This window comes from Urocitellus parryii, chromosome 9 (assembly GCF_045843805.1).
Source record: "Urocitellus parryii isolate mUroPar1 chromosome 9, mUroPar1.hap1, whole genome shotgun sequence".
In the NCBI taxonomy this organism is placed as follows: Eukaryota; Metazoa; Chordata; class Mammalia; order Rodentia; family Sciuridae; genus Urocitellus; species Urocitellus parryii.
In genome coordinates this window covers 58,846,936-58,870,945 of record NC_135539.1, presented here as the reverse complement: position 1 = coordinate 58,870,945, position 24,010 = coordinate 58,846,936, and the positions used below count along the sequence as shown (strand labels likewise).

General features: G+C 37.3%; 1 protein-coding gene across 1 annotated transcript in view; it reads right to left on the bottom strand.

Annotated features, from left to right (window-relative positions):
- Positions 1–17,060, bottom strand: part of Pter (phosphotriesterase related) — a 60,910-nt gene extending 43,850 nt beyond the window's left edge. The window contains 1 exon segment of the mRNA XM_026408129.2: positions 16,962–17,060. The gene's annotated coding sequence lies outside the window, so the exon portion shown is untranslated.
- Positions 17,061–24,010: the final 6,950 nt, after the last annotated feature.

Below are 24,010 nucleotides of genomic sequence, written 5' to 3'. Positions count from 1 at the left end.
GCAAATCTGTAATAACTCCCCATATCTTAGAGCAATAATTACTCTTCCCAGTGTTTGGGATGACTGTAAATAAACTCTAATGGAGTTCTAAGTTCTCTAGAGAAAAAGTCTCACAAAATTAGGAGAAAATCCAACCACCAAATAACAAATTTTTAATTAACTAATCTATGCACACACCCCCCACACATAGACATACATGTAAATACATTATTATTTATTCATATATTTTCCCCATAAAAATAAGGTGACTTAAAATATTTTAAAAGATTTGTCTAGCACTACATTTTAATTTTGTACTTCAATCATTGTATCACCTGCTTCTAAAGAATTCATAACTGTTTAGATACTTGTTTAGATACTTACACAAATATCAACTAGTTGTTTAGATTACTTAAACAAACATCAAGGAGATATTGCCTTTAATTGTAGTTTTAATTTTACTGGGTCAACACTGTCAATCTACCAAAGAACTATAATTTTGATCACTTTTTGGATTTGATTTATATTTTCAACTTTAATAATTTCAGTAAATTTTCTAAATAAAAGAGGCATTTTAAGTCAAGTCACAAATCTACTACTAAGGGCTGGGGATGTGGCTCAAGTGGTAGCGCGCTCGCCTAGCATGCGTGCGGCCCGGGTTCGATCCTCAGCACCACATACCAATAAAGATGTTGTGTCCGCCGAAAACTAAAAAATAAATATTAAAAAATTCTCTCTCTCTCTCTCTCCTCTCTCACTCTCTCTTTAAAAAAAAAAAAACAAATCTACTACTAAAAGATGTCATATTGTTAAATGCCTTTTAAGTAAAGTATGGTTTTGATTTTAATTCAAAGTAGGTATGATATTAAATATTCTTATTAAATATTGAAATGTATATTTATAATAAAAATATTTAAGATTCCTTTAATGTTATATGCTATTTGATCACAATATTTTTGAAATGTAAGGAACCAGGAGGATCATTTTTTTCCATGTCTTCATGTTTAGATGCTAAGACTGAATCCTTGATTTTTTGAAGGTCAGATAACCAAGACTAGAGTCCATTGTCATTTTAGTGTTCTTTTCATTAATCCATGCAGATAGTTACTATGAACATCATGATTGGTTAGCCCAGTTTCCATTTATATGGAAGTACGATTGACAGAATAACATTACTCATTGGTCTCAAAAAGAGGCCACAACCACCCAGAACCGGAAAATCTATTCCCACTCCACTGTTTACTGGGTGATGTGAAGAAGGCACTGCACAGCACTTTCCTTTGCCTAATTATACAAATGCAGATTCTAGTAGTTTAGTCCTACCATCTTAATTTGGTTGTTGCAAGAAATTATCATAAAAATAACTCTAAAGCATACAGCATAGCTAAATGTAAACTAAATACTTCATAACAAAAAGTCAGCTCAACTACATCGAAACCACACCGCAATAAGAACTTGAAGTCACTATTAGGAGAGAGTACACATGAGCTACTGGGTTCTATTCAGAGAAGCTAGTGCAAGTGTGTATTTAATGAGGATGTATCTGACTCCTAGATTTTCTTAGTTTTTCATGATCTATCTTTATGTTTACCTATGCCATGTGATAATTACCACCTGAGAACAAATTAGAAGTCTCACTTCCCAAAGGCATGACTGATTCACCAACAGAGCAGTGCTAAGTACCTATAGTTTCAGAATTTGAAGGATTTATTACACGTTCATCCTATGACTAATCTATGGAGAGCATCCCTGCCAAATATTGTTCCCTAATAGTAATATACAGTTTCCCAAGTGATACACAGAATTGGCCAGCCTGATCAGTCCTTTAAAAACAAAAACATATCAACTGGATTCTCTTGGGTCTAGAAATAGACCTTGCAACTGGAAGGAGTGAGAAGAATCAACAAGTAGGTTTTAAAAGCATAGAATACATAGTTTAAAATTTTTTTAAAAAATCAGTATACTATGTACAGAAAATAGTTTGGGGGATGGGAGAAGCTCAGTGGTAAAGTGCTTGCCTAACATGCACAAGGCTGTGGATCCTTGATACTACAATAAATAAACAAACAAATAAATAAAATAACAAAGTCTGAAAGAAGATATCCAGAGATGCTAATATAGGTCATCTCTGAGGAGTAGAAAATTTTCGGCAACTTTTAAAAATCTTTTTCTTCTTTGTGCCTGTCTTTTTGAACACAGCATTCATTTTAATTTTCTCTGGTCTCTTCTATTGATGGATGTACTGTGATACCCACATCAACAATGAAACAAGAAGGCTGGAAATGTTAATCAGTGGTTGTGATAGGAATGGAACTGGATCCAGAACTTGGTACCAGTCTTGATACTGCTTGTCTGTGGAAGCCACCCTGATGTGAGCTTTTCCGTCTAGTAAATACTGAAGGGCAGAGCTGCTGATTGTTTCTAACCAATTCTAAGCTTATACTCGGCTTGCATTTTTTTTTACCCACAGTTTTCATTTCTGAATTGTATGTCTCCGTCTCAAATTTAAACAAGCATTGCTTTCAGTGTTTAATTACAATTTAATGGAAATACTACTTGCATTCAAATTAGCTTTTAGTTTTCACATCACGAATGTGCATCCAAGTTATTGTGTCATTATAATCTCATGTTATAATGGCTTCATAATGCAAGTCCCTGCAGGGTTGAATTAGTAGTTTCCTATGGTAATCGCCCATCACTATAATATCATAATCACATAAGCACGGTTCCCACATGCTTCCACTGCAATCATTTTGACATTGTAAGAGCATTTTAATAGTATTAGCATAGATTCTCTAGAGAAATCATCTCATTGTCACTGCCTTACCAGATACGATTAATTGTGATGGAGCCAAGTTGTGATATGAGAGCTTAAAAAAAAAATAATGCTCAGCTATAAGGCATTGAAATTTCTCAAAAGGTCAATGCATTCTGCGGTAAGGTCACCAAACTACACTTAACTGAATATATGTTCTTTCCCAAGATAGCAAGCATTTGGATTTTGTTTTTGTTTGCTTGCTTAGGATTCATACAACACTAATAAACTGGGTCAGTCTCTCTCCATGGCATAGAAATAAAAAGCAGATGGTCCCTGACTTCAAGGAGTTTACAATTTAATCAGGTTTACAGCACATTATGTACAGAATGTAGGTAAACACAATGGACACCCTTGTGATAAACAAAGTGTGTTGAAGTATCTGGCATGACCTGAGTAAGAGTAACAAAACTAGGTTTTCCTGAGGAAGAAATGTTTAAACTAAGAAAATAATTAAATGTCATGTACACAATGACTGTGGCCAAAATGGAATGTGTATGCTGTGGTTGGTAAAAGTTTGGTTGGCATCTTTATAGTCACTAACTCTGGAAAGAAAAAAAAAAGTTCACTAAAGATATGGATAGTAGATATGGCCAGAGCCCCATCTTGCAAGAACTCTAGGCAGTGCTATGAACTGAAGATGGTTTGTCCCCACCAAAGAACATGTTGAGACCTAATCCTCCAATGTGACAATATTGAGATGTGGTGAGACTTTTAAGAGATGAGGCCTCCTTGGAGGTATTGGCTCATGATCACTGTTATGGATAATTTAATATTGGTCTTGTGGAATGGGTTGAGTGGATTAGTTCCTAAGAAAGTGGGTCGTTATAAAAGAGTGAGCTTGACCCCTCCTGGTCTCTTGCTTGCAGTCTCTCACACATATGGTCTTTCCACACACACATACCTATCTATCTGCCATTTTGTGACATGATGAGGGGGTCCTTGCCAGACATGCTGTTGGATTTTTCCAGCCACCAGAATCATAAGCCAAATAAACTTCATGTCTTTATATCTTACCCAACTTCAGGTATTTTGTAATAGCAATATAAAATGGACTGATGCAGGCAGGAAACTTTTCTGCCAGAACTTCTATTGGTTTGGGGGCAAAAAATGGAAGCTGGACCTTGTTCTTTATTTCTAGGAGAAGAATTAGCAGAGCTGTTCTCATGAAACAACAGATCAAGGATCAGAAAAAAACAAACTCTGGTTTGGAAAAGCATTGCCCAGCCTCCAAGTTTCCTTGGTTTGCTTGCCTTAGTTGAAATTACAGTAGAAAATGACTATCATGTGTCAATGACAAATGACACACACTGCAGAGACTAGCAGGATATTTTGTTCATTTGAGGGGCCTCTAATCTTCTAGTATTCTCTGGGGACACAACAGGAGAATTGCAAATGGATTATCATAACTCATAAAGAATCTGCTCTGCTCAATGTTTAAGTGAGAAAAACGTCACCGGCAGCATTTAGCACCATGCCTGGCCCCTAGCAAGCATTCTATAAATGTTTATGGGTGGATGAATAAATTAACTTGACTGGAAAGAATGTACAGGTTTCAGAGCTGCTGTGGGTCTGAAAACAGAATAGATTTGAAATATGTACTCTCTGGTCGCATTAACAGCAGAAGAATTAACAACTGGCATTGCTTCTCGTATTATTAAAACTTGCTTGCCTTCTTGGTTATGGCAAATCACAGCGTTCTGAGGAATAATGGCCGCTAATTTTCCCTTTCTCGAATTGTGTGGGCCTGAGAGACCTCAGAACTATTCCAAAGCTCTGTTTCCGAAAAGAAGTAATAACAGATTTTTAATTGGAACACAGTAAGGATAAAGATATGCTCTCTGAGTGCTCAAAGCTACTTTCACCAACAAGCTGTGGAGTAATATAAACCTATTACATAAACAAAATTAGCTGTCCTTCCTTTGGAAGTTATTTTTAACTTCATAGGTAAAGACTTCATGGCGCTTGCGATTCTAATCTTCTTTGAGTACTTGTTTAAGCACAACATGAAAGTAAACTCTCACTTCTTGGTTTACTGTTTACAATAACCTATCTCATAAAATTTTCATTATGTATTAATATTAAAATGTATTATTATTACATAATTATTAAATTTTATTATTGGTTGTATTACTAGACATAGATTAAAAAAATCAAGAACTTGATATGTTTAAACCCACATATACTTGCCATGAGAACAGAAATTACCCTTATTATGTATGGCATATTTTGAGACTATCTAGAAAAATATCAGAGTTTTTCTCTTGCAAGTGTATTAAAAGAAACAGAGATAATTCCTGACTAAATAGGCTAATTCCCTAATTCAGTAAGTTTATCTTTTATTGATATAAATGACAGTCAGTAGCTATAAGATATCTCAAGTATCACCAAAAATTGTCAATTTACTACATTTCAAAAATGGAAGAATGGACACAGATGGTTCAACATAATGCTTTTCTGAACATATCATTACTTTCCCAAGGGGGAACAAAAGCTAGAACTTTGCCAACTGCATAAATGTTACAGAGTCAATATGCTAAATTCATATCTTTGAGCAAATCATTTAGTCTTGTGGAAATGTTTTCTCATTATCAACAGAAAGTTAAACAAAGTGATTTCCAAAATCCCTTCCAGGTACAAGTTCTGTGACTCTGTGTGGAACAGTTTAACTCGGCCTCTGCATTTCCTCCATTAGTTCAGTTTGTCCAAAATTTAATAGGGGTGTATGGGTAGTGGAAAATTAGACAGAATATTTCTTACAGGGAATATGAAGTCTGTTTAGGTCTTTCTCTATAAGAGTTATTTTTTTGATATCCCATTAAGCAAACCACACTCAAACAAACCATATTATAGTATTTACTTGACTATCAACTTACTATAAACAACAGATTATTACTAACAGATGAATAAAATAAAAATACTTCAAAACCCAGAAGTTACAGATTGTTAATTATTTATTATCATCCTTTATACTGCTTGAGTGTTAGAATAAATTAAAGGCACAAGTAAAAACTAATGATGGCTTCTTGAGCCCTCAAATAAATGATGCTAAAGAAACTGAAAACTGTTTGTTATTTCTCAAATAACAGCTAAGAGGATCCATTATCCATATGCATCTCTATATGTACACATACACAGTTTTATACAGTTTCTAATCATCACATTACAAACACAGAAACCATGCTGAAAATCTGGGGTTAACTGAACAACAGAGAATTATTTTATTCTCTAGTGGATGATGATATAAGTAAAAAAAAGAAAGAAAGAAAGAGAGAGAGAGAGTGAAAGGTCCATAATCTGCTAGGTATTTGTCAATGTCTTTTCAAAAGTTTGACATATATCCCATTGGTGGCTTAAAATGATTTTAGGTGACCTATGTGCATTTAAAAGTGTTTAAGCAAGTATTTATTCACTTTAATATGTTCTAGGAAAAGCAGTAATAAACATTATAAGCCAGTGATTTCGTAGGTATTGCTTAGGATAAAGCTAAAGTTAAAAAGTGAATTGGTTTAAAAAAAAATGTTAAGTAATTAGTAGTACTAATTAGGTAGTACACAGGTATCGCAAACCCTCCTAAAGAGGATATGGGAATTATTCAAGCTTCAAGAGAATTGACAAAAATCACACTGAATTTGTGAAAATTAAAGGGCCTATAGATCTCTATACAATATTTTATATCACATTCATACAGATCGCTATACAATATTTTATATCACATTCATTTTCTTTGGCTTGTTAAATGACTAACTCCTAACATAGAATTCAACTCATAAGAAATATAATCTTGACTTCTAATTAAGCAGAGAAAGCTATTATCCAATTTTAACTCTCAGACCTTTGTATTGATCCTATAATTGTTGACATTACTTTAAATGATGTTGGTTTAAAAATATAAATATGATATATGGTTTAAAGAATATGGATCAAGACATTATTGTCAGACACAGTACAGCTACTTATTAAACTCTGCAATATTTATAGACTAAAACTTTAATACATCATTCTTTGTAAGAAACCACATATAAGAAACTCTCTTTATGTGGAGGGCTGGGGTAGGGGTATGGCTTAGTGGTAGAGGACATGCTAAGCATGCATAAGACCCTTGGTCCAATCCCTAGCACTAAAAATAGAAAAGGCAAACTAATAAAATATTGAGAAATTATTCTATTACATAGGAATAAGTAATGTAAATTTATTTTGGCTAACGTATTACCAACAAAAATAAAAATAAAGTGGGAACAGTTTCACAAAAAAGTACAATGTCATCATATAACACATAAAAATCACACATACAAATATTTTAAAATCCTGATTTGGCTTATCAAAAAAGAGTTTAAAAATTAATCTATTTTGACCCCAACATAGCAAGAATGAGTAGTAGCAATGATTCATAAAGTATCCCTAATGTGAAGAAACGGTGCATGTTCTTTTATATTACAAATCTAATAATTAAATTAAATGCAATGGAGCAATAGAACTATAGAATTTTCATGGAGATCATTTTAAACTGGAAGTGTTAGCTTGAAATCATTTGATCTCTGTCTACTCAAAGACACTGATGGACAAAAGTGAAAGGCTAAGGCCAGAGAGTTATGAAAAATGTCAAAGAAGAGCATTGCCATTCTATTTGCAAGAACCTTCTCATTCTATGTATATCTGCCATATCAAATATGGTTGCAGAGTCAAAGTGTCTATACTGTCAGTACTTGAAATAGCAGGTTCTATACTACTGACATGCTGAGTTACTGCAAAATATTAGTACACAGGAGAAAGAGGACCACTCTTGAAGTTGAACTTTACTGAATAAAAATGGGGCAAGTTCAAAGCCACACAAAAGCAAAAGGAAATCTACATCAGGCCTGAGACTTGTGCAGAAATGCGAGACTCACAAGTGAGGCCCAGAAATAGTTTCCAATCTTAGATGTGAAGACTGGGAAAACGTGGATAGGCTCTGCAAGTGACCGAAAGGGAAAGGACTTCAGAGCATGACTCCTTTGCAGAACACTCGGGGAAGAACTATACTTTCCTAATGACATTCTTGTCTAATGTCAGTAAGATTCCTTCTGCAACAGCAGAGGATGTTCTTATAGAAAGTACTGGGAAGAAGGCACCAGCCAGACATGGTGCATTGGAGGAAAGTGCCCTCTTCGTAAGTTCCTGGGTTGAGTGGTTTGTGCAGTGGCAAACAGAAAGTCTCTGAAATCAAAGACTGAACTTGGAGGAAGTGCAGTCTGAGAGCCTGGGAAAATCTCTAACTTATAGAAAATCACTGGCTCATAAAAGTCATAGACATACTGTATGCCAGAGCATGATGAATAAATATGTGTCAAATAATCTAGGCCAAAACTAGGAAAGGAACTCTCAGAGCCATTCTTGGATGAGAATTTCAACGGTACTGTTCTAGGGAGCAACTGGTAGTTAAAACCACATTCTACTTACATGTGTATTGTCTAACATATGCATGTCTATATCTCACTTAATCTGTCCTGAAAATGTACCCAATTTTGCAGCTCGGGATACTATGTTCATTTCTATGTTCATTTTTTTCTTTTTTAAAAAGTTCTTTTAAACTTTTTAACATGAACGTTTTCAAAAATTAACAAATGTAGAGGCTATAGCATTGTGAACCCCTCTATAGTTACCATTAAAACAATAACATCCAATGTAAAATAATTTTTAAAGGTAAAATTCATCCTTTTACAACTTATTTAAAACCACCAATATCTCAAACTTCACTGACATCCTCTTATATACCCACAAAGTGATCCTATACGATTTCTGCCTTCTGGTTTTCTAGAAAAGGTTGTGTTTGGGGTTTTTGTTTTGTTTTGTTTGATAGAAACAAAAAATGAAAACCTATGATTCTGTTCTTTTTAAAATTTTCTGGCAGTTCTGGGATTTGAACCCAGGGGCACTCTATCACAGAGCTACATCCCTGGTCCTTTTTATTTTATTTTATTTAATTTTTGAGACATGGTTATGCTAATTGCCCAGACTTTCTTGGAACTTGTGATCCTCCTGCCTGAGTCTTCCAAGTAGCTGGGATTACGGGTGTGTGCCACCACATCCTGACTGTGATTCTGTTCTGAAGGAACAGTGCAAAACTTTCCAAAATCCACACTAGTATACATGGCATATGTGGACAGATAATTGTGAAACTGATGTCTTTTATTCTATCCCATTTCCCACTATCTTCAAATGTAAGGGCTTTGCTAGCTCCATGGGCTCACTTCTCGCTTCAGAGACTCCTGATTTCTTAGACATTTTCAGTGATGATATGGAGATAACAACATACAACACACTAAGCACCATAAACTGAAGATACCACCTCATGGAGAGAAGAGCTGAGACAGGCCCAAGCACATTCTATTCTTTTTCCTTTTAGCTGGTGTGAGTCTGAAGACTAATCATAGAAACTTTTTGATCCAGAAACCATATGTTTGGGTAAAAATATCTGCAGGTTCTTAAATATTTTGATGGTTGTAGTTCATTATGTATGTTTTTTTTTTGTTGTTGACTGTTTAAGAATCTCTCCCAAATTCATTTAATAATGTTGCTTCAGTTTCTACCTAATTCTTTCAATGTTTTAAGTCATAAGCATAAATCTCTCCCCCAAATAATGTTAAGGAGAAACTAATAAATTGAGCGGATCCTCCAAACATTTGCAGTCATCACCTGGCTGCTCATATAAGATAATCAAAGGAAATTACTCCAAAAATGGTCATTTTTCAAACAGAGACCATTATGAATGCAGGGCAGGATTATGGGCTGAATTTGGTCCCCCAAACCTTCATGTATTAAAGTACTAACTCATGGTACTTTAGAATGTGATTGTACTCACAGATAGGGTCTTTGCAGAGGTATTTAATTAAAGTGTAGTTGTTATTGTGTTCGTAATAGAACTAGTGTCCTTACAGGAAGAGGGGGTTAGGATAGATACAGAAACACACAGAGAGAAGACCATGTGATGACCAAGAGAGGGGTTAGAGGGCCATCTGCAAGTCCAGGAGAGAGGCCTTGGAAGAAACCAACTCTACTGATACAACGATCTTGGACTTCCAGTCTCCTGAACCGTGAGAAAATTCATTTCTATTTTGTAAGCCACCCAGTTTTCATATTTTATTTTGGCAACCCAAGCAAAAATATATATATAGTCAGTACTGGAGGTCATTTAATGTAAGCTACAGAAATGGCCTTTAATTACACCTAGGGGTTCTGGATCTATAAACTGAACAGGAAATCTGTAGAAAAGCCGGCTGAACATGGAAATTGCCTAACTGTTTTTGACACAGTTTGTGACAATCAGGTTATAGCTTAGGGTATGGACCTAGACCAAATAAATCATCATTTCAATTATTTGTCAGGGTATAACAGGAAAGCTTGTTGAAAAGTTAAGCAGATATCACAACATACAGAGAAGCTGTATGATATAAAATAGCCCTGAACTGAGGATCTTTCCTCCGAACTTTTAAACAGTAAGATGGACAACATTTAAATTTTCAGAAATGTGAGAAATATAATGAGACATACAGAAATGTGAATTTTTAGAATTTACGGAAATAGTTATAATATTTTAAAAAATCAATATATAAATAATCTTAGTAATAGTAAACAATATCAGAAAGCATCCTTTGTTGGAACCTACTAATACTGAGGATTTTGTAAATGCAATGCGATTTCAATTACACAGAAGAGAATTAAATTAACAATATTTACCAATATTCCATTCAAACTGCTTTTCAAACACCAAATAATTACCCAATTAAGCCACTGCAAGATAAGCTGTTTTACTCCAGATTTAGTGAAAAGACTAATAATGACTATTTTAACAGTTTCTGTGAAGAAAGACAGTGTTTACTGTACACAATTGAGCACACCTCACACCCTTTTAATGAGTAGGAAATTGAAAAAAAAAAAAAAGAACAGAAGGCTGATTATCTATGTGAATTTAGTGGAAAATAGAGATGGTTAAGAACTAAGAACCATGACCTGTGAAAACAGAATTTAATATGCAAAGCAGAGACCAAAATTGGCAGAAGCGTGCGTATTTATGAATATTGTCAATATTCTGCATCGCAGACTGACAATAGAGAATCTTTGGTCGTGCCCTGAACAACACAATTCATCATGCTAGTGCTTGGGGCAGTCATGTCCAAGCAATTTATCATCATCATATCACTCGTCGGAGTACGAGAGGGGGAGAACTTTGATTGTTAACCTCTAGGGAGGCTGGATTTATAGCCAACATCCCTCAGAATGCAGCGCAGCTCTGCCCAAAGCAAAATGCTCCCTGCTTCACTTCTGTTTAAGTCACAGTAAAACAGGGAACACATTGCCTCCAGGATGAAAGTCGAGGTCTGATACTCCTACATCTGAAATAAGAGAGCCAGGAAATCATATTTAAAATATGCTCTAAAGCTGCATAAAAAAAATAGTCAATGGTAAGTATATAGGATTCATTTCAAAAGTTCTTTGGTGACAAAGTGATTTCTGAGATGCTTCCACTGATAACTACATTTGGGAAGAACTATCTTTGCGCAACTCACCCATGAGTTAGAAAACTTAGCAGCACACTGAAAGTTTTAAAATATATAAGCTGTATCAAACTAAAAATTAGGGCCTTAATTTCTACCTCTTGCAGGTTTTGAGCCTTTCTACTTTAACACTGGCTGCCCTTACAGAATGTAATTAAGCACTGAAATGCTATTTTTTGCCCCCTTTGATTAAAATCACAAGTCTGACCAAAGCATTATGGGAACTCATGCACCTGCCATCTCTCCAAAAGTAAAAGAGCACTATTTATAAGATGAGCCTGTGCAGCCCCTTCTCTGAGGCTCCCAAGTCTGGTCAACTGGAGACAGAAATTCCTGGATATCTGTGGTTCAGACCTTCACCTGTGTATGGTAGGTAGGCTAGGTGAGGATGGGTTGCAGTAACAAACAGAGCCTCAAATCTGAGGGTCTAAATGCAATAAATATTTATTTCTAGCTCATCATATATATACCTAATACAGGGTGGCAGGGGTTTATGCTCATTGTCCTCATTCCATGGCCCAGGCTGACAGAAATGCCACTATCTGTAGGCTCACTGTGACAGAGAGAAAGAGATTCTGATGGAGCTTTCACTGGCCCTGAAAACTTTCACTGGGAAGTAGCACACATCCCTCCACTTATATTTCATTGGGTAAACCTTTCACATGGCCATATGTGGCTGGAAGGGGACATAGAAATGGATAACACTCATGACTCCCACACTGGGAAAACAGGATATTTGAGAGGCATTTATATCTAGGGAGGTATGGCTTTCACAAACAGGGCCAGTTTATACCAGGTGGCCAGGTGTTTTCTTCTTTTTGTCCTCCTACTTCTTCATGTCCATGAATGAGACTTTCATTCTTTTATTCTAAAAGTTTTTTTTAGGAAAATCCTAGACCATTGAAAATACAAAAGAGCAGCAAATAAATAAATAAATAATTGAGCCACATTTTTTCGTTATATGAAAAAATAGACATTAACAACCATCTCAGTCAAGTTCACAGGGCCACTGCCAGGATAGAGTTAACCAGGAATTTTCAATATGGTTACTCTATGGTTTATTGAAATATTTGGGAAGAATGGCTCCTCATGTAAAGTACACAGAAGCAAGGGTGAACACAGTCCAAGTTCATCTCATGCTATACAGATCATCATTTTGTCTTCAGATTTAATTAGAAGAGCAATCTCTAAAATCTTTGCATCAAAATGCTATTTTTTGCCTCCTTTGATTAAAATCACAAGGCTGACCAAGGCATTATGGGAACTCATGCACCTGCCATCTCTCCAACAGTAAAAGTGCATTATTTATAAGATGAGCATGGGCAGCCCCTTCTCTGAGGCTCCCAAGACTGGTAAATTGGAGACAGAAATTCCTGGATATCTGTGGTTCAGATCTTCACCTATGCACAGTAGGTAGGCTAGGTGAGGGCTTCTCTACTTACTATCTTCACAGGGACCTATTGACAAGTCCCAGACCAGGAGCATACCACACACACATGTACTTCTCAGGATTCTAAATGTCAATCTCTGTGTGTTCTCTTTCCTGCTACCGTCTGGCTTAAAATTTAACTCCTCACACTTTAAATTGAGTTAAATTATACTTTTATTTCAGAAATGATTTCCACTTCAGCCAAATACAAAATATTTTTCTGCCCTTCCTGTGGAAGGGGACACTTATTCAGTGAAATCTAAATATACACTGTCCTGATCATCTTCTTCCAGCCCTGGTCACACTTCTACTGGATCCTCTTTACTGTCCTCGAAGTGTTAGGCTTCTTGGGACCAGGTCAAATGTCCTCTTCCTCCCTATATTCTCTCACTGGGTCCTCTTGTATATTTCCAAAAAGTTTAATATGTCATGGCTAATGACTTCCAAATAATTATCTGTATCCCAGACCCTTCCTGTGAGCTATAGTTTACTGTACCCAACAGCCTATGTGGCATTTCCATTTAGACATCTAACTTAGTCCATTTTGTGTTGCTCTAACAAAACATCTGACACTGGATACTTTTAGTAAAGATTTAGTTAGTCCACAGTTTTGGAGGCTGAAAATCCAAGATCAGGCAGTCCCATTTGTTCAGCCGCTGGTGAAGGTCTTCAGGATACATCACAACATGGCAGATGGCAACACCTGGTGAAGGTGCACATGAGAGTGGCAAGCGGCATGTGCAGAAAACAGCAACAGGCAGAGTAGAGTGGCTTTGCTTTATAACAGGTACCTCTCCTGTTCACCAATCCACTTCCACAAGACCTAATACACTCCCAAGAAATAGGTGTTAATCTCTTCTGAGGACAGTGTTCCTATGATCTAATTATCTCCCACTATATCACACCACTTAAACATTCCACTGTCTCTCAATGCCATTACATTGGGCACTGAGTGTCCACTGCTTGAACTGTTGGGAGAATAACCACATTCAAACCACAGCAACCTGACCTTGTAGCAGGTGGCCTCTATAGTGCTCCCAACAACCAACCCTCCTGGCACTTACCCCTTGTGTACTTCCCTGCAGTCCATACCAGGTTTGGTCTGTGTGATCAGTTGCATATGGCAGAAGTGATAGCATGCCACTTCTGAAATCAGGTTCTAAAATGACTGTGGCTTCAATATGGGTTCTCTTTCTTTCTTGGATTCACTCTGGATGAAGCCATGTTATAAGCTGCCCTCATGGAGATCTATGAGGTAAGGAACTGAGATCTTCAGCCAAGAGTCAGCTGTAGTCTGTCAACAGTCATATGGAAGAGCTAAGCAGCAGATCTTTCAGCCCCCATTAAGCCTTGTGATGACGACAACCCATAAGAGACCTTGGGCCAGAACCACCCAAGCAAACTACATGCAAAAATCCAAACTCACAGAAACTATGAGATAATAAATGCCTGCTGTTAATTTGCTAAATTTTAGGGCACTTTAAAAACGTAGCAGTAGATAACTAATCCACGTACCACAGACTTAACATGTATGAAATACAACTTTCTAGCTCCCATCCTGATCCCCAATTTGTTCTTTCCCTTACCTTCCTCTTCTTGGCAATTAACATTGACATCCGCCCTGTTTTTAAGCTAGCAAACGGAGAATCACCTTTGAATTTTCCTTTTCTCTCACTACTATATTCAATTCATCAGCAAGTTCTACAGAATCAAAATCCAAAATACTTAACAAATCCATTCATTCAATAAATATGCATTAAGATCATACTTTGCATAAGACACAGCATTAGCTGCTGGAGAATCAACAGTAAACAAAACAGGCAAAAAAAATAAAGAAAAGAAAGAAAGAAACTCAGTCTTCAAGTACTTGACATTCTTAAGGGAGGAGTAAATAACAATTTACAAATAAAACATACAGCATATCATACAGGAATAAATAACATGGAGGGAATGTAAAGGGAGTAGGAGTATGCTAGGGTGTGTGAGGGGTACTGTAAGGTTCTTTTAAACTAGGTGGTCAGGAAGGCACTACTGTTAAAGTGACATTTGAAAATTCTACTTTCTTCAGCTCCTCTGTACTACCCCGACCTGAGCCATCATCAGCATTTGTTTGGGCTTCATCATAGCCATCTTCATGTTACTTCCCTGTCTAAAATCTTCCAGTGGCTCCCAGTAGCTATTACACTAAAATATAGAGTCCTTAGCAGACTGCCCAAAGCCCAGCACAACCTGTCCCATGCAGCTTTCCAACTTGCTCTTGGGCCAATCACTCAAGCTATAGACACTCCAGCCTTCTGGCAATTTCTAGAGTGTATCATCCTTTCGTGCCTCTTCTGTCCTTGTTGACTCAGTGATAGAAATGAACATCAAGTCCTTCTCCTTCCAAAGCAATCTCATTGATGAGGCCTCTTCTGTATCACTATGTCCAAAGTGCTCCCTTCTCCATTTTTCTGGTTTTTTTTTTTCCTGGTCTCTATTGTAGTGCCAGTGCATATCTAGGTACAAGCATATATTTATTGATTGAATAAATCCATCCTTCCTGACTACTTGATAATTTCAACATCAAAGAATACTGAAAATATCATTAAATGCTAAAATCAGGATCTGATTTTCATAAACCCATACACTATTAAATCAAGCAGAGACCTAGAAATTAATTACCTTCATGTGCCTAGACAAGATAAACAACTTATACAAAGTCACAGAGCTGGAACAAGAGCTAGAATTAGAGTTTCCTCATTATAGGTCCAAAGTTCTTTAAAACAGCAACCACTCTCACTGCCCTGTACCTTTAGTCCTTGTTGGATAGAGGGCAGACGAGTGATGTACAAAGTGTGGGGTGGTCCAAGGGTAAGAGTACAGGTTTTAGAGTCAGAAAAACATTTTTTTTTTCTGCCTTTAAACTTTTGGGCACTGTGGCTCCCTGTGACTTACTTAACATTCTCATCTGTACCATGCGAGTACAGTGCTGTGTTGTAGACAACACTACAGAGTGCAGGACTCAGACACCACTCCTCCTGGCCATTAACTTCTATGGTCAGGGGAAAAAAGAAAAGAAAAAAGGAAAAGAAAAGAAAAAAAGTAGGTGTGAGCATGTGGTCATTCCTATAATGATTTTAAAATCAAGCCATAGGAATAAAATGTATTTCCTCATTTATGTAAAAAAATCTATATTATATGTTTTAATGACATCTAACACTAAAGCATCATCCAACTTACACAAATGAAAATATAATTTTATAAATTCATACTTTGCAAATCTGGTGCTTCAACTATCTTCTTAAAAATTAAGTTGCATGTTTTACAACAACAGTCAGCAAATATTCTAATACCTCCCCCCTTTAAAAAAGAAATTTGGGTTTTTATTTTTTTGCAGTTTGCACTGGGATTTCTTTTTGAAAGAGGTGAGTTATTTCTGGAATTACACCAGGCCTTGAGGATAGCTGCCGAACATGCCTACTGTCTATGTAAAATCAAATGTAACAGGCTAAGTAGACGTCATAAGTCCTAGGCCTCTTTTCTTACAACATTCATTCTCTGCGACAAGGAATGTGAAGACCCTTTAGGACAGGAATAAATGCTTGTCAGTTTCCTCCACTCTAGAAGTGATTTAAGGACGAATGAACTAGGATTTCTACATAACACGAAAGTTCCCATCTGCAAATGTCCTCCCAGGCAGGTACCACTGCACCTGAGGCGTGTTTACAAACACCCAAACCACGCCTGCGCATACCTGGCCCATTATCCCTAGGGAGGCGCACACGAGTGTTTGGAATATCTTTATGACAGAAGAACCGAGAGACGGTAAAAATAAATGCCAAGGCTAAGGCCCTAGGCTGAGCGGTATGAGGTCCAAAGCTTATTAAGGGAGCACGAGCAGAGAACAGGCCCCCCTGCCTCGGCACAGATGCCCAAAGACACCAACAGCGCGGAGCTGGCGCCTCAAGGGGCGACCCTCAGTCTCTCGCCTTCAAGTCAGGCTTCTAGGGACTTCAGACTTGGGGCAAGCAGCCGTCGGAGCCCAGGACAGCTTCCTAGGCCAGGCTCCTGCAGTCTGCGCTCCCAGTCTGCAGCCGTCCCCGGGCGCATGGGGAGGGCAGCAGAGCCTCAGCCCAGGCTGCTTCAAAATCTTTCTCCTGGGCTGCCGCCTCCGGGCTCCCCAGGCCTGGTCCCCGGCCCCAGCGTCGGGCCCCACCCTTCCTACCAGGCCCACAGCTTCCGCGCCCGCTCCGGTTCTCGGGCACCTTCCCTCCACTCGCAGCTCGCCGCCTTCTCCCCAGGGACCCAGGGCAAGGCCAACTTGCCCGCCTTTTCCGTCTCCCCACTGCCCTCCCACTTTACTTTTCCCTTTGGTCTTTTCCCCGCCCCTAGCCCTAGACCACGCCCAAGGGGCCCCGGCCACGCCCAACCTAGTTCAAAGCCACGCCCAGCGGGCCCCGGCCACGCCCTACCTAGTCGAAAGCCACGCCCAGTGGGCTCTGGCCGAGCCCCGCCTCCGGTCCTAGGCCACGCCCAGTAGGTTTCTGCCCTGCCAAGGTCTGTGTCCTGACTGTGTCTGGGCTCCAGCTAGCTGGCAGCCTACACCTATGCAAGCAGGCTTGCAGCAGCAGAATGGGCTCTGCGGCTGGACTGGGAGTCCACTTACTCATTGCAGGAGTCTATTATATATATAATAGACTATATATATATATATATATATATATATATATATATATATATCTCCCCACATCTCATGCAAAGAGAGATTTCTTATCTGTCTTTGGTTTGGATAGTTTGAAAGAATTAAGGTCAAAGGGAAAAGGAAGCAGCTGCATTTCCCTCAGATCCCAGTTCTGAACAATGGGGCCTTTCACCAAGGAAAACAAAATCCAGAGGTGGTGCCAGCAATTTGGTATCATGATAGGTTCTGGATCCCTGTGCTGAATACATAGAACTTTGAGTTTAAATTCCCATTTCTTTTTTTATTTCATGCCCCTGGGCCAGAGTTTCCTCATCTTTAAAATTAGCGGGGTATATGACAGCATTTGAACTGGCCCCTGAACTTTATGTGACTGTTTGAAATAGGCTTCAGAAATATGGGTGAGTCTGTGCAAAACATGGTACTAGGAGCCGGTGTCACAATAAAGAGGAATACCTTTAGGTAGTACACCACACTCAACTTTCCCCTGAAATTTGAGAAAAAGAGGATGGTCATTCATTGTTGGAAGAACCCAGAGAAGTCATTTCAAAGGAAGGTAGAGTTTTAAAAATAATCAATGATATTTGTTGAGATCAACTCTGTCAGACTTTATAACAGGTATAGGTAGGGTGCCTTGTTTGATTTTTAGAGCATGGTAGGAGCTATTTCCCTCCAATTACAGATATAAAGCAGACTAACAGTTTCATTAATATCAACTGGTTCACCATGCCTTTTTAGTAGATAATGGAGTATTTTGATAGAAGACTAGGAAATTTACCATTTAAGTCAGGGAAAAGAAGGAGGAGGAGGAGGGAAATACATAACTTTTGAAAATTTGTTTCGCTTTGCTTTTCTGGGAGTGTAAAAGTAGGAGAAGTTATTGAGAAAAGGGGCTGGTTGGTAAGGGATATGCAGAAAGAAGATATTGAGGAGAAAAGACAGTGGAGCTTAAGGAGTATGATTGAGTAACTCTTAGGACAGGGATGGGGAAAAAGTAGCACCCAAGAATAGGAGAGACAAGAACAAATGTAGAGGTTAAGAACTGCAGAGGTATGAGTGCTGGGAGAGTTGAATATTCCTAGAATGACTGGGCTCCTACTGAGATTGTATAATGAACAGATGGATCGAGGGAGGCTTCTGAGTGATTTCAGTGCTGGCTATCACTCTGATTGCATTCACTGCTACCATAAAGCCATACAAATGTGTACCTGATAATGGTTGTTAAGGAGAGGCCTAAAAGTCCATTATTTATAATGTTATGTACTTTAGTGGTCCATGCTGCCAGATGTAAAATTATACACAAGGCTCATGCTAAAAAATGACCTTGGTTTTTCTTTATGGAAGTTACTAAATTCTCTGCTGCCTATATTAAACTCTTTGAGCAAGATTTGTAATGAATTTCACATGCTGATTGTATTTCTATGACTTTACCCCTTTAAAAGATAGTGTTAAAGAGAAAACACTCTAGGTTTTCTCTTTGAAAGAAATGTCCACAAAGGAACTTCAAATTAAAATGCAAAAGATTTATATCAGAAACTGTATCAAACTATTTGAAAAGGCATATTCTGAACAGTGGCAAGAAGATCATATGAACCCAAGGTATGACAATGAAAAAATTGAGCAGATAGTATCTGGATATATACTCTAATCTCATTACACATCATAAGTAATTTAAGCACTACTGTGCTTAATTGAGCACCAAATGCTATTGTATTTTAAAATAAGCAAAATAAACATTCTTCAGTACAGACCTCAAAATGTGCCAGCCCTGGATATGGGCAAACATGAAGGATTTTTTATGATGTTCTGCTAACAAAAATGATAATTTGGCCCCAAACTTGTGCCCAATTTCACTTTTAAGTCTTTCCTTCTGGAGAAAGAATTTGGAAATATTTTTTGAAAACTACAATATCAATGCCCTATAGTTAAAATACCAAAGTTAAAAATCAGAGTATTAAAGAACCAAAGGTTTCCAAATTAATCTATCAGTTAAGGGTTTAGTTCAAATACACTCTCATTTCTGCAGTACTTGCTTTTCATTTTCATAGTATCTTTGAATTTCAACAGTACCTGTCCTCAGAAATGCTAAATTGGCAGAGAGAATGAAATCCAAACCAAACATTCAAAGCCCCTTGCTGTTTGGGTTAAATTTCTAGAATGTGCCCAGGTTTTCATCACCCTAGTTAGTATTTTAAATATTCACACAAAGCTAGCCTATAGAAACAATCTACATACAATAAAATATAAAGTAACCTAGATGAGCAGCAGGAAAAAAGCAAGGCCAATTATGTCAATTCTTCAAGTGGCATTGCTGTCAGGTTTTTATTGTTAATTAGAAGTTAACATTTACAGTGGTACAGAGATATTTACATTTCAGTCATGGTGGGATAAACCATTCTTATCATTTCTAGAAAAACTTTTAGATACAACTGTCATTAGAGGCCCAGAACTTTCAGCACATATCATTTTCTATCAAATTCCTAATATTTTTATATCACAGAGAACACAACTAACTATTCAACATATTTTATTATTTCACTTAATAGTGGAAAAAATGAAATTGAAACTATCCTATTTTTATTTTTTTTTAAATTTTTTATTCATTTTAATTAGTTACATATGACAGTACAATGACCTTGACATCATATATTTGAATCAGATGGGATATAATTTCTCATTTTTCTGAGTGTACAGGTTGCAGAATCATATTGGTCATGCAGTCATGTATATACACACAGTAATAATAATGTCAATATTCTAGTTTTTAAAGAGCTAAATTGAAAACATATAACCCCTCAATTGAGTAAACTTTTTAAATAGGGACTATGCCCTTATCAATAAATTACTATACTTTTTTTTCAGAGATTTGATTACAAGCTTGTCTCAAAAAATACTTTTACTGCTGCTTTGAAAAACTGTATGGCACTTCCTCAAAAATTAAACTAAACTAAATATAGAATTGCCATGTGATCCAGCAATTTCTCTTCTTGGTATGTATCAAGAAGTGAAAACAAGTACTCAAAAAGATATTCAGACATCCATGTTCATAGCAACAGCATTCACAATTGCCAAAAGGTGGAGACAACCCAAATGTCCACTGATAGATGAACAGATTAACAAAATATGTTATATACATGCAATAGGATATCACTTCATCTTAACTTTGCATGAACCTTGAAAAAAGCCATATTCTTTACCTATGCAAAGTACCTATGATAGTCTGATTCAAAGAGACAGAGGTAGGATGGTGGTTGCTAGCTAGGGGTTACTAGCAGGGAAAATGAGAAGTTATTTAAAGGCACACTTTCTGGTGATAGCTGCCCAACAAGGTGAATATACTTAATGCCACTGAACTGTACACTTAAAAATTGTTAAACTGGTAAATTTTATTATTAGGTACATTTTATAACAAGAAAAAAGTGCTTGACTTTAAACAGCCATTTGTAGATATCCTGTGAAACCTTGAATTGGAACACCTATGACTCTCACTAATGTTTGCAAGTATTAAATAATGTAAGGCTATCATTTTAAAATACATTACCATTAATGTAAAGGAAAAAAGGTGTTAATGGAATTGCCTTTTTTATGCTTCTAATTTAGCAAGCCCTTTTGGCATTTGTGACAAAGGCTAATTTGTATGCTTACTAAATCCCTTTCCTCCTCCTGGACGCATAGGAAATATAGTGTATTTCCCAGCCTCCCTTGCAGTTAGATATGGTCCATTGGTGGCTCTTGGTAGAAGTGAAATGTGCCTTCCAGAACTGAGCAGTCAACAAAACTCCCATCCAATCACCATCCCCTCTTCTCCTGCATCTGTGGTCTGGATGTAAATAACTCTAAGGATGTGGGGAGAGAAGCCACCAGAGGTCAGGAGATTGTATCTGAATGACTCTGGAGCTAACTGAGCAGAACTTTAACCAGTGATAACTGTAAAAAATATTAACCAAAATCATGTAGTTTTGTTGTTTTAAATCGCTGAGGTATGGGAATTACATATTTGTTACCACAGATAGCCTAGCCTGACTAATAGAATATTGTCTTGTTAAGAGAATTGGATGTACCCATTTGCAAATTGAAAACTACTCTCCATTAGCCAGGCATTAATAACTTAATATTAAATGGCTTCCAAATCCTTGAGATAATTATTTAAATATTAGAGGAATCTATTAGTACACAATAATGTTATTATTGATCTTTAATAAATGCAGTGTTGAAAATTAGGTTAAACAGAATGAATTAAATCCAAAAAAGTTGGCAGGAAAGCTGTTCATTAACTGTTAAGTCCAAGAATATGTGTCTTGTCTGTGTAGAATACCAAATGGTAGTTTTCCCAGGACTGAACAGCAAAACAATGTAGACTTGAACCAAATACTGGAAGGATAACAAATTTATAAATCAAATAACTTTTTTTCTTTAAATAAATGAATCTATTTCTTCCTGTCATTTGAAAATCTTTGATTCCCCCCCCTCGTGGAATTAGTTTAAATTTCTAATCAGAAACTTTTGTTTAAATGCTGTTTTTAATCATTGTTCCACATAAAGAACACAAGCCTTCTAGCTAAAGAACTCTTTTGCACGTGTAGGTTGTGAAGATTGTTGCTTATGTAGCAAATGTTGTTAAGAGAGTTATTGGGGCATACAAAAATCATGTTGTAGCTCAAATAACTGAAGAAAACAATGTGCTTCAATCTCCTACACAGAATGAGCAGGGGATCAGGACCTTTTATTTGGAAGGAGTCTCCTGCCAGGGTGTGCTGGTGGTAGCTGCATTCTCAGGGAACATGGGGACACAGGCAGTACTCACAGTACATTCACAAGTAACTGTGCTGTCAGATGGACGTCTTAATTCCTGGCTCTTCAATTTTCTTGTAATGGAAACTCTTTAATTTTTGTGAGTTACAGTGCTCGAATATAAAATGGAAATACTACTGTCTCTAAGATTCAGTTTCCTTTTCTGTCACACTAGTAATTTAGCAGGGCTTGTGGCCACTCAGTTAATAATACTGCTTCTGAACTCTGTGGAAGCTTGGCAAGGCTATGGAACTAGGCAGATTTGACATGTGCTCTCTCCCACTGGGAAAGGATGAGAATTGAAGAAGCTGCCTCCTCTCAAAGAAAGGTCCACAGAGAGAGTTTACCTGTTGAAGATGGCCAAGACTTTCATACCTTCATGGGGTTGGTGTGTAGATTAATTAGAAAGTGTCTTAACTAGAGTCTTCAGAATCATATGGGGAGGTTTGCTAGACAGGAAAGAGTAATTAATTTCAGTACAGAGAAGCTGGAAATAGCAAACGGAATTGAGTAAGCAATGTGCTTTTAGACAAGAGGGTAGATGGGCTTCGGGTTTCCATACTCTAAGAGAGCACCATGCCAGGAACTGCAGACAAAAGCTCAAGATCCAAAGGTCAAGAGGCTCCCAGCCTGGGCTCAGGAATTACAGACCCTGGATTAAGAGCCTAAGAGCAAATATTTAGGAACTTCAGTTAAACATAGTGGCAATCCAGTGACACTTGGAGTAATGATAATAATAATGGTAACAGAATAACCATCCATTTACTGATAGTCTCTGTGTCAGTCTGTATCCTGGTAGCTCTTTGTAACATTTTAAAGATCTTGTATCCATATAATCCTCCATTTTATACAGGCTCAGAGACATAAAGTCTTTTGGTTCAATGTCGAAAAGCCATTAAGTGGCTGAGATTCAAATCTAGGACTTGGTAACTCTTCAACCCAAACTTTAAGAACTATTCAGAAATCTGAGGAAACTTTAGCACAGTGCATAGTGAAGGGGTCAATAACTTTTAGTTGTTAGATCAGCAAAAGCAAGGTTAGAATTAACCTGGAGACCGTGTGTGTGTGTGTGTGTGTGTGTGTGTGTGTGTGTGTGTGTGTAGGGGAGCAGCCAGAGGTAGAAGAAGGAAGTGAGTAAGGAAAGTTGATTCCTATCAGAGAGTTGAGAGAGAGAGAGAGAGAGAGAGAGAGAGAGAGAGAGAGAGAGAGAGAGAGAAAGTCAAGGATCAAAATTCATTCTAATTCCAGAGCATTCTTCTTTCTCTTCACTTGTGTAGGGAAGGAACTAGATACTTTTATAATGACAGGATATTGGAAAGGGAAGCTAGCACTTGCCTTGATTATCACAGAATCAAAGATTTTTAGAGCTAGAAGAAGATCTTAAAAACAACCTAGTAGCCAACCCTTTCTTCTTGGAAGTAGGGATTTTTAAAAAATCACCAACTGCTGAGAAACAAGTAAACTCAAAAGGGCTTTTAACACAAAGAGCCTGAAGTCCCAGAGAAAGGTTTTAACCTTAGAGAAGCAGGATGAGTCGGAGAGCACTTTATAATCATTGCATGTGTGAAAGAGGAAGGTTGGAACATGTGTCAGTAGTAACAGATGTAATGGGAAAGCTTCTATATTAGGCTTTGGCATTCTTGCCTTAAGATTCCTTAAAACATTTTTTAAATAGAGTGTTTCATTATTCTGATTTTTAGGTGGTAATAGGACATGAGGTTGGCGTGGTCATCTCCATAAAGAACTGAGTTTTCTGACTTAAGGGGTACGAATGTGTGCAAGCT